Source organism: Rattus norvegicus, chromosome X, assembly GCF_021556685.1.
Source record: "Rattus norvegicus strain SHRSP/BbbUtx chromosome X, alternate assembly SHRSP_T2T, whole genome shotgun sequence".
Classification (NCBI taxonomy): Eukaryota; Metazoa; Chordata; class Mammalia; order Rodentia; family Muridae; genus Rattus; species Rattus norvegicus.
In genome coordinates, this window is record NC_141554.1 from 133,608,850 (window position 1) to 133,621,423 (window position 12,574).

Here is a 12,574-nt window from a genome sequence, read left to right on the forward strand (position 1 = left end):
AGTGGAACTCTTTGGAGGTATGGCCTTATTGGAATAGGTGTGTCATTGTGGGTGTGGACTTTAAGACTCTTGTCCTAGCTCTATGGAAGTCAGTATTCTGCAAGGAACCTTCAGATAAAGATATAGAACATTTAGCTCCTCCTGCACCATGCCTGTCATGATGCTGCCAGGTTCCTATCATGATGATAGTGGACTGAACCTTGGAAGCTGTAAGCCAGCCCCAATTATATGTTGTCCCTATAAGAGTTGCCTTTTTCATGGTATCTGTTCACAGCAGTAAAACCCTAAGACAAGTAGTTTGGTTTTTTGTAGGTTAGCTTCTTGAGTTCTTCATATATTTTGGATATTAGCCCTCTATTAGATATGGGATTAGTGAAGTTTTTTCTTCATTATGCTCCCCGCCAAGCCTGCCACAGAGAGGCCAATGGCCCAGGATGTGTAACCTTTCACCTTGTTCACTTCGTATGCACTGTCAACCACCTGCTTTGTGAACATTCTTCCACTGCTCTTTGTCTGCATCCGTGCCCAGTTGTGGGTTCAGAGACTTCAGGGAGATGCTGACAACATTCACACCATTCCACACAGGCACACTGCATTCGCCATGCTCTCTCACGACCCACCTGTGACAGCTCAGTGGGTGAACTCCCAGCCTTTCTCCCATCAGGTAAGGGAACCGAGCTGAATCCAGATTGCAACCACTTCCAATAGCTCTGCTTTTGGGGAAGCCGCTGATCTTCCAAGCCATGTAGGTCAAGATATCCACTGGATCTGAGACAATGAGCAGCTTGCACTGTGGACTGTACTTCACAATGTTCAGAATGATAAACTTGGAGATGTTAATGTTTCACTGGACCAAATTGAGCCGGCTCTCTCCCTCTTCCTGATGGGCCCCCGCTGTGATAATGACCAGCTTGGAGTTTGCAGTCACACTAAAGTCTTTGCTGGAGACAATTTTTGGTGTCTTAAGAAAAAGGCTGCCATGCTGGAGATCCATCATCTCTCCCTTTAGCCTGTCTTCCATGACATCAACAAGGGCAAGCTCATCAGCCAAGTCCTTCATTAAGATATTGATGGCACAAGCCATGCCAACAGCACCAACCCCAACAACTGTAATCTTGTTCTGGGGGACCTGTTCTTCCTTAAGAAGATTCACAGTCAGCTGGTTCTTGAGGGCTGTCATCTTGGACTTTGAATCTTTTGGGACCACTAAGTGTATGATGGGGGTGAGCAGCAGCAGTAGCATGGCCCGAGATCAGTGACAGTGGTACCAGCAAGCCTAGGTCTTCAATTCTATTTTATTGATAGATCAATGTGTCTCTGTATTAATACAATGAAGTTTTTATTACTATTGCTTTGTAATATATCTTGATGTCAGGGATAGTGATTTGTCCAGAAGTTCTTTTGTTGTTTAGAATTGTTTTCACTATTTGAATGGCTAAAATAAAATGAAATGAAATAAAAAAAAAAACTCAGGTGACAGCACATGTTATCAAGGATGTATGGAAAAAGGAATGCTCTCCCATTGCTGGTTGGAAAGCAATCTAGTTCCACCACTCTGGAAATCAATTTGGAGTTTCCTCAGAAACTTGAAAATAGATCTACCTGAGATCACTCTTGGTCATATAACCAAAAGATGCCCTAGTACACCACAAGGGCATTCGCTCCACTATGTGCATAGCAGCCTTGCATGTGATAACCAGAAGCTGGAAACAATGCAGATGTCTCACAAAGGGAGAATGAATAGAGAAAATGTGGTTCATTTACATAATGAATTACTCTTCAGATATTTTTGTGTGTTTAATTTTTATTGGATTTTTTAAATTTACATTTTAAATGTTATTCCCTTTCCCAGTTTCCTGGACATAAGCTCCCTATCCCATTCCCCTCCCCTTCTTCTATAAATGTGTTCTCCTTCCCACAGCCCCTCCTGGCTCCCCAACATTCACATACACAGAGAGGCCCAGCATTGGCAGGACCAAGTGCTTCTCCTTCCATCGGTGCCCAACAAGGCCATTCTCTGCTACATATGCAGATGGAGCCATGGGTCAATCAGTGTATTGTCTTTGAGTAGTAGTTTAGTCTGCTTGGCATTGTTATTCTTATGGAGTTGCAAGCCCCTTCAACTCTTTCAATCCTTCTTCTAATTCTTCCAACAGGGATCCAGTTCTCAGTTCAACTGTTTGTTGGTAGGATGCATCTCTGTGTTTGACATGCTCTGGCTGTGCCTCAGGATGTTATTTTCTAGTTCCATCCATTCGCCTATGAATTTCATGAAGTCATTGTTTTTGAGAGCTGAGTAGTACTCCATTGTAAAGATGTACCACATTTTCTGTATCCATTCCTCTTTTGAAGGACATCTGTGTTTTTTCTAGCTTATGGCTATTATAAATAAGGCTGCTATGAACATAGTAGAGCATGTGTCCTTGTTATATGTTAGAGCATTTTTTGTGTATTCACCCAGGAGTAGTTTACCTGGGTCCTCAGTAAGTACTATGTCTAATTTTCTGAAGAACTGCCAGATCTTATCTTCTAAAAGAATGCAGGGACCAGAGACCTTGTGTAACTTAAGAATCCCAAGGATAGGATGCACCTAATCCTGTAGAAATTGATTCCCCAGGGAAGGGGCATGCTGAGGATGAGGGGGTTTGTGTGTGGTGGTTGGATGGGAAGTTTGGTGGGGGAGCACACTCTCAGAGGCAAAGGGGAGGATGTATGACATAAAGAACTCTGGGAGGAGGGTTGGGAAGGGGGCAACATCTGAAATGTAAATAAATATAATTAATAATAATTAATAACAAAGAATCACAGCATGTTTTAAATTTTAACATTTGTTAGCTCTGATTTTAAATAAGTTAAAATGTATATATAGTATTTAACAAGCAAAAGAATATATGAAGGAATTATTTAGAAAAAAAGGAAAAAACATTTTAAGACTACAAGGAAGACTTAATATAACTGCATGAATGAATACAAAATGATTCTTGCAGTTCTATTTTTGAAAATTTCACTAGTCCTGAGAAGTACCCTATTACATGAATCACTTTCAATTCACAAAATAGAAATAAAATAGACATATTTTGATGCAAGTCATGATATGCTTCATCCTGAGGATATAATAATATTATAACTTTTCAATTTAATTTTTAGAAATTTTGCAAAGATGCTGTTTGCGTTATAAAATGTCATGTATGTATCAGAAGATTCATTTAAAATCATAATTCATATAATACAAAATTATATTTTTATATAATATTTTTGGTCTTAAAGGACAACAATTCTTTTATACATATATTTTCTATCAGTTATTATACAGGAAGAGCATTAATTTATTTATGCCACTCTTGCTCTTTTGTTCTTTTTCTCTGTTCTACCCCTCTTCCCTGCCCCTTCTCTTCCCATTCCCCCTCCTTCTCTCCAAGTGCTCATGACTGGCCTTTCTTCTCCACTCCTCTTCTTCTCCCATTAAACCTCTCCACATGGAGAAAAATTATTTATGCCAAGTAAAAAACTTTCAAAAATTATTTCCTTAGGTATTTATTTCTAATATTCTTATCATGTTCTATTTTATTTGGAAGTTTTGTTTCAAATGTCTGTGCTGCTTATTTGTATTTATCTTATAATAATACTGTAATTGCATTATTTAAGTAGGCCAATTATGAAATGTACTTGTCAGATCAAAACTGCCTATGCTTGGATGTCCTGGTATTTGCTCTGTAGATTTACCTTGAACAGAGAGATCTGAATGGCTTGTGCTCCTCAAAACTGTAATAATAGAAATATACTATCAGGCCTACACTTAAGCTTTTTTTAACCTAGAACTTGTTCTATCCCAGGCTGTCTTTGAACTCAGAGGCCTGCTTGGCTTTGTTTCCTGGGATTAAAGGTGCATACCCCAATGCTGAGGGAAATATTTCTCATGTATACAGTTAATCAAGAACCAGATCAAAAGTCTATGTCTTCCACCATCAAGATCTGCATCACATGTTTGTCCTCCATTTCTGGACTATATTTCCTTCCATACTAAAAGTCTGATTTTTTCCTTGTTCAACTGCAAATATAAAAAGTAATTTAAGCTGGGTAGGATCTTGTCCTAAGATCACTATTCCTTTAATCTTTTCATCTCCTTGAACACAGGATTTAGTTTTATTTCACTTCCTAGTTTTCCTTTATTACTTGAACCATATATTATATATTTTTCCTCTCTCAGATTGCTCCTTTTTATAAGAAATGCTGTTTATAAAACTTAGCCAGAGAATAAAGTCTCTGCTAAGCTCTTTTGAGATCTCCCTTGTCAATGCAATTAATATAAATCTTTTCAGCCCCAAGTAGACTCATTAGACAAGGACAAAAAGATGCCACATTCTTCACAATACAACCAAAACAGTGTCTAGGACACATAACAAAATTCTTCTCCACTAAAACCTCTTGGGGTAAGTCTGAGCAGTTCAAATCATTGCAACATAGTCTTCTACATGCCTACTAGGTTGGCCCATTAAGCCCCACTTAAAGCATCCCATTGCTTCCCAAACTCAAATTCCCCAGATCACCATTCTCCCAAAGAAAAGCATGGTCAGGCCTATTACTGCAATGCCCCAATCCTTGGTAACAACTTCTTCCTTAGGGTTTCACTGCTGCAAATAGACACCATGAGCAAGGGAAGTCTTATGAGAAAAAAATTTACTTTGAGCTGGCTAATAGGTACAAAGGTGTAACCCATTGTCATCAAGAAAGGAGCATGGCAACATCCAAGCATGGTGCAGGAGGATCTGAGAGTTCTATATCTTCCTATGAAGGCCTCTAGGAGAAGACTAGCTTCCTTTCAGCCAGGACCACACAAACAGTCTTAAAGTCCATACCCACTGAGACAAGCTTACTCCAACAAGGCCATAGCTACTCCAAAAAGGCCACACCTATAAATAGTGCCACTCCCTGGGCCAAGCACATACAAAACATCGCAACAGCACAGCTAGAAAAACATACTTCTGAAATTCTTCTCAACTGAATCCTCTTGGGGCAAATATAAACAGTTCAAATCACCCTCAGCAACAAAGTCTTCCATATTACTACCAGTTTGTCCCATTACATTCCACAGCTTTTGCCATAGCCCAATTCTAGTTGTTTGGGACACACATGAAGACCAAGCTACATATCTGCTATATATGAGGGGGGAGGTCTAGTTCCTTTGGTTGGTAGTTCAGTCTCTGAGAGCCCTAGGAATCCACATTAGTTGTCTCTTTTTCTCCTCATGGAGTTCTTAACCCTTCCAAAGCCTATAATCCTTCCTCCTATTCTTTTTTTTTTTTTTATTAACTTGAGTATTTCTTATATACATTTCGAGTGATATTCCCTTTCCCGGTTTCCGGGCAAACATCCCCCTCCCCCCTCCCCTTTCTTATGAGTGCTCCCCTCCCCACCCTCCCCCCATTGCCACCCTCCCCCCAACAGTCTAGTTCACTGGGGGTTCAGTCTTAGCAGGACCCAGGGCTTCCCCTTCCACTGGTGCTCTTACTAGGATATTCATTGCTACCTATGAGGTCAGAGTCCAGGGTCAGTCCATGTATAGTCTTTAGGTAGAGGCTTAGTCCCTGGAAGCTCTGGTTGCTTGGCATTGTTGTACATATGGGGTCTCGAGCCCCTTCAAGCTCTTCCAGTTCTTTTTCTGATTCCTTCAATGGGGGTCCTATTCTCAGTTCAGTGGTTTGCTGCTGGCATTCGCCTCTGTATTTGCTGTATTCTGGCTGTGTCTCTCAGGAGCGATCTACATCCGGCTCCTGTCGGCCTCCTATTCTTTTTAAGAGTCCTCATGCTACATCCACTGTTTGGTTGGGAGTGTCTGCATCATATTCAGTGAGCTACTGGTTGGAGCCTCTCAGAGGATAGCCATACTAGACTGGAATAAGGAGTTATTTAAAAAAGAGTTGAAAAATATACTTTAGGTCAGTTTCCTTAAATGGAATGGCAAAAATAACCTAACCCACATCATAAATTTAACACAAGAAAATACAACTAATATGAGATTTTGTGGAAAAAATTACAAATCAATCATTATGAATAGATATGAAAGTAGAATTGCAGAATTAAAAATAGTGAATAGACAGAAGAAGAAACTAATTATTACTAACAGAGAAATCTCAGCAGTACTGTGAAATAGGCATAAACATACAATACAGGTAAAATATTATTAATGAATGATAACACACGAAGACGTCAAACTTGTTGATTCAAGTCATTTCTGAGATTTAGGAAAGTCAAGAGTTATGGCACTGCAGTTTTTACTATGATACATTTAGTTGGTCTTCAAGACAGCAAAAGGGAGTGTATAAATATTGAAAGATCTTATCTGTACATCCAAGTGCTAATATTTCATGTTTATCAAGCAAGTCATTGATAATAACCCAGATAATTAAAATCAAGAAAATGTATTCTAAGCATTTCATAATGGATTGATACAACAATACAAATTTATGTAAAGTCTCATGTTTTAATAGAAGTTACCATGAATATAAAGCAATATTTACTTACAAAAGCATGACATAAGTCAGTAGGATGAATGAGTAGAGGCATAAAATCATGAGTTGCATTGGTTACATTGCATATTTACATAGTATAGCAGAAGAGAAGCAAGTCTTGAAATTGGGCTTTGGTCTCCAATGCAATTGCATATGCATTCCAGACACACACACACACACACACACACACATACACACACACACACACACAGAGTCACTCACATACACACCAAAATATAAAAATGAACCATTGAATTTTTACAGAAATTGCCCCAAAATGCTAGACTTCCATACTAATTAACCTTCTAGAAAAAAAATGAATGTTAACTGAATATTTATTAAGTACTGATGAAATGGTTGTTATATGTCTGGAAATTTTCTATAAGTAAATTTGTGATTTAAATAAATAATAATTCAGTTAAGCTCCCCTGAAGACACCACAGCCTACAGGCAACCAGGAGTTCCTCTGCATGCAGGGCAATTAGTAAGGAACCCTCCTGAAGGTCCACAGCCTATGGGAACCCAGTGGACTAGGGACCCATCACCTCCCCAAAGTCCAGGCCCCTGAATTCTATCTCCTTCTAGCTGTTACCTTTGTTGGGACAGATCACTAGCCTGTATGCTCCCCTGAACACAACACAACCTGAAGGCATCCTAGGAGTTCCATTGCATGCAGGACAACTCACAGCTACTGGGAATCCCAAGGTGCCCAGTAGACTTGGAACTCATTATCCTTCAAACAACTCACTCTCCAATTTCTACTCCCCTTTCAGCCAATGCCTTCTGCTGGGGCATATTACCAGCTTATCTGCTCCCCTGAATTCACCACTTCCTGAAGCCATCCCAGAAGATCCATTGTATGCAGGGAAATAGGTCAGCTGACACCACAGTCTGAAGACCTCCCATGGGCTCTACTGCATGCAGAGCAAATCACACCACAATTCTAAAGTCTCCCTGGAGTTCTGCTGCACACAGGACAACAGCTTGAGGGCTTCTCCAAAGACTTAACAGTCTAAAGACCTCCCAGGGAATCTAACATACCCAGGGCAACAGATAATCAGCCTCTCTGACCCTTAAGACCCGACAGTCTAAAGGTCCCACAGGAAGTCTGCTATAGTCAGGGCCACAGGCCTACTGGGAAACCTGAAGCAACCCAGGAACTAAAGATGCAAGCTCAACACAGAGATACTCATACCAGCAAACACTAGGTATAACCAGATGGTCAAAGGCAAGCACAAGACCATACACAACAGAAGCCAATATACTTTAGCATCATCAGAACCCAGTTTTCCCACTTCAGCAAGCTCTGGATAAACCAACACACCTGAAAATCAGGAAGCTGACTTAATCCTACTCATAAATATAGTTCTCTAAAAAGGATACAAATAACTTCTTTAAAGAAATACAGAAAAAATAAAGATAAACAGGAAGGAGCCCTTAAAGAGGAAACAAATAAGTCCTTTAAAGAAATACAGGAAAACACAATCAAACAGGTGACAGAATTGAAAAAGCAATGCAGGACCAAAAAATGGAAGTTGAAACAATAAAGAAAACACAAATGGTGGCAAACATTGTAATGAAAAACATAGGAAAGAGGTCAGGAATTACAGATGTAAGTATCTCCAACAAAATACAAGAGAAAGAAGAGAGAATCTCAGTGGTAGAAGATACCTTAGAAGATATTAGCACAACTGTCAAAGAAAATTTAAAACATAAAAATCTTCTAACCCAAAACCTCCAGGAATCCAGGACACATAAATAGACCAAATATAAGAATAATAGGAACAGAGGACAGCAAATACTGCCAGCTCAATGGACTTCAAAATCTTTTCAACAAAATCATAGAAGAAAACTTCAACAACCTAAAGAAAGGCATAGCCATAAATGTACAAGAAACTTATAGAACACCAAATGAATTGGACCAAAAAAGAAAATCCTCTCATTATATATTAACCAAAACACTAAATGCACAGAACAAAGAAAGAATATTAAATCTGCAAGGGAAAAAGATTAAGCAACTTATAAATTTAGAACTACCATAGTTACATGAGATTTCTCAACAGAGACACTAAAAACTAGAAAAGCATGGATAGAAGTCACACAGACTCTAAGAGAACACAAATGCCAGCCCAGGCACACAACACAAATACTATAGCCAGCAAAACTACCACTCAACATAGAAGGGGAAACCAAAATATCCCAGGACAAAACCCAATTCAAAAAGTATCTACCTACCAGACCAGCCATACAGAGGATTGTAGAAGGAAAGCTCCAACACTAGGAGGATACCTAGACCAAATAAAAAATAAGAATTTATCATTTCACCACAAAGCCAAAAGAACAGAATTACATGCACATAATGCCACCAACAAAAGCAAACATAACAGAAACTAACAATCATCTGTCTTTAATATCTCTCAATATTAATGGATTCAGCTCATCTACAAAAAGACATAAGTTAACAGACTGGATACAAATAAACAGGATCTAGCATTTTTCTGAATAGAAGAAACATACTTCAATAATGAAGACAGGGACTACCTCAAAATGAAAGGCTCTAAAGAAGTCTTCCAAGCAAATGATAACAAGAAACAAAGTAAAATTCAATAAAATAGATTCTCAAACAAAAGTTACCAAGCAAGATTAGAAGTGGCACTTCATATTCATCAAACAAAAGAAAATCCACAAAGTCTCAATTCTGATCATCTATGTCCGAAATTCAATGACACCCACATTCATAAAAGAAACTTTACTAAATTTCAACACATACAGAGAACCCCACACAATACTAGTAGTAGACTTCATCACCTCAATCTCATTAATAGGTCATTGAAACAGAAACTAAAGAGACACAATGAAACTAATAGAAGTTATGAACCCAATGGTTTTGACATATCTACAGAACATTCCATCCTAAAACCTAAGAATATAGCTTCTTCTCAGCACCTAATGGTACCTTCTCCAAATTTACCATATAATCAGTCACAAAACAAGCTTCAACTGATATAAGGAGATTAAAATAATACTATGCATCATATCAGATCACCATTTCCCAAGGCTTGTCTTCAATACCAAAAACAATAGAAAACCCAAATACCCATGGAAACTGAACAAATCTCTACTCAGTGATAACTTATCAGGGAAGAAATAAAGAAATTAAAGACCTTTTAGAATGTAATTAAAATGCTGACACAGTATACCCAAACTTATGGGACACAAGGAAAGCAGTGTTAAAAGGAAAATTCATAGCAGTAAGTGCCCTACTAAAGAAATTGGAGAGATTCTACACTAGCAAGTAACAGCACATCTGAAAGCTCTAGACCACAAAGAAGCAAATACACCCAAGAGGATTAGGGAACAGCAAATATTCAAACTCAGTGCCAAAAATCAACCTAATAGAATCAAAGAGAACTATATAAAGAATCAACAAACCAAAAGCTGGTTCCTTGAGAGAAACAACAAGATAGATAAACCCCTAGCCAATCTAATTAAAATGTCCAGAAAGAGTATCCAAATTAACAAACACAGAAATGAAAAGGGAGACCTAAAAATAGAACTTGAGGAAATTAAAAAATGATCAACAGATCCTGCTACTAGAGCCTATATTTGACAAAACTGGGAAATCCTGATGAAATGGATTATTCTCAAGACAACTACCACATACCAAAGTTAAATCAAGAGCAGGTAAACTAAACAGGTCCATATCCCTACTGAAATAGAAGAAACCATTAAAAACAACTCAACCGGCTCTTTGTTCCTCCCTATTCCAGAGATAGCCGCATCTTCTTGTGCAATGCCAGCCTTGTCTTATAGACAGGATGGTGAAGGTTGGTGTGAACGGATTTGGCCATATTGTGCACCTGGTTACCAGGACTGCCTTCTGCTCTACATCTGGCAAAATGGACATTGTTGCCATCAAGACCCCTTCATTGACCTCAACTACATGGTCCGCATGCTCCAGTATGACTCTACCCATGGCAAGTTCAACAGCACAGTCAAGGCTGAGAATGGGAAGTTTCTCAACAATGGGCACCCCATTACCATCTTCCAGGAGTGAGATCCCACTAAAGTCAAATGGGGTGACGCTGGTGCTGAGTATGTTGTGGAGTCTGCTGGCATCTTCACCACCGTGGAGAAGGCTAGGGCTCACTTGACAGGTGGGGCCAAAAGGATCATCATCTCTGCCACTTTAGCTGATACTCCCATTTTTGTGATGGGTGCGAACCACAAGAAATATGACAACTCTCTCAAGATTGTCAGCAATGCATCCTGCACCACCAACTGCTTAGATGCACTGGCCAAGGTCATCCATGAAAATTTTTGCATCGTGGAAGGGCTCATGACAACTGTCCATGCCATCATTGCCACCCAAAAGACTGCAGATGGCCCCCTATGAAAAGCTGTGGAGTGATGGCCATGGGGCAGCCCAGAACATCATCGCTGCATCCACTGGTTCTGCCAAGACTGTGGGCAAGGTCATCAAGAGCTGAATGGGAAACTCACTGGCATGGCCTTCCATGTTCTTACCCCCAATATATCCGTTGTGGATCTGACATGCCGCCTGGAGAAACCTGCCAAATATGATGATCTGAAGAAGGTGGTGAAGCAGGACTCTGAGGGCCCACTAAAGGGCATCCTGGGCTATACTAGGGAACAGGTTGTCTCCTGCAACTTCAACAGCGACTCCCACTCTTCCACCTTTGATCCTGGTACTGGCATTGCTCTCCATGACAACTTTGTAAAGCTCATTTCCTGGTATGACAATGAATACCGCTACAGCAACAGGATGGTGGACCTCATGGCCTACATGGCCTCCAAGGAGTAAGAAACTGTGGACCACCCACCCCAGCCCAGCAAGGATGCTGAGAGCAAGAGAGAGGCCCTAAGTTGCTGAGGAGTCCCCATCCCAACTCAGCCCCCAACACTTAGCATCTCCCTAACAATTCCATCCCAGACCCCATAATAACAGGAGGGGCCTAGGGAGCCCTCCACTCTCTTTTGAATTCCATCAATAAAGTTTGCTGCACACCCGCCAAAAACAAAAACAAAAACAAACAAACAAACAAACAAACAAACAAAACCATCTCAACCAAAAACAGTCCAGGGGCAGTTGGTTTAGTTCACAATTCTACCATACCTTCAAAGAAGACTTAATACTAAAATTCCTCAAACTATACCCTAAAACGAAAACAGAAGGAAGACTACCTAATTGATTCCATGAAACCACATTTACTCTAATACCTAAACCACACAAAGACCCAACAAAAAAGAGAACTTCAGACTAATTTCACTTATGAGTATTGATGCTAAAATACTCAAGAAAATTATTGCAAACCAAATCCAAGAACATATCAAAACCATCATTCACCATGATCAAGCAGGCTTCATCCCAGGGATGCAAGGTTGGTTCAACATATAAAAATTCATTAATGTAGTCCACTATATAAACAAACTCAAAGAAAAAAGTCACATGATTATCTCCTTAAACACTGAAAAAGCATTTGATACAATACAGTTCCTCTTCATGTCAAAAGTATTGGAGAGTTCAGGAAATCAGTTCCCATATCTAAATATAATAAAAGCAATTTATAACAAACCAATATCAAATTAAATGTAGAGATACTTCAAGCAATCCACTAATATCATAGACAAGACATAGATGCTCACTCTCCACATATCTATTATAACTAGAGAAATAAGACAACCAAAGGAAATCAAGCAAATACAGATTGGAAAAGAAAAAGTCAATGTGTTACTATTTGCAGATGATATGACCGTACAAATAAACAACCTCAAATATTCTATCAGAGAACTTCTCCAGCTAATAAACAACCTCAGCAGAGTGGGTGGATATAAAATTAACTCAAATAAATCATTAGCCTTTCTTTATACAAATGATAAATTAACTGAGAGTGAAACTAGGGAATCAAAACCCTTCAATATAGTCATAAATAATATAAAATATCTTGAGGTACCTCTAGCCAAAGAAGTAAAATATCTGTTGACAAGAACTTCAAGTGTCTCAAGAAAGACACCAAAGAAGACTGCAGAACATGTAGAGATTT

General features: G+C 39.2%; 2 pseudogenes; one reads left to right on the top strand and one right to left on the bottom strand.

Moving 5' to 3' along the window:
- Window positions 1-369: 369 nt before the first annotated feature.
- On the bottom strand, window positions 370-1,220 carry Ldha-ps14 (lactate dehydrogenase A, pseudogene 14; annotated as a pseudogene).
- A 9,107-nt stretch (window positions 1,221-10,327) lies between these two features.
- Window positions 10,328-11,334, top strand: Gapdh-ps16 (Glyceraldehyde-3-phosphate dehydrogenase, pseudogene 16; annotated as a pseudogene).
- The last annotated feature ends 1,240 nt before the right edge of the window (window positions 11,335-12,574 follow it).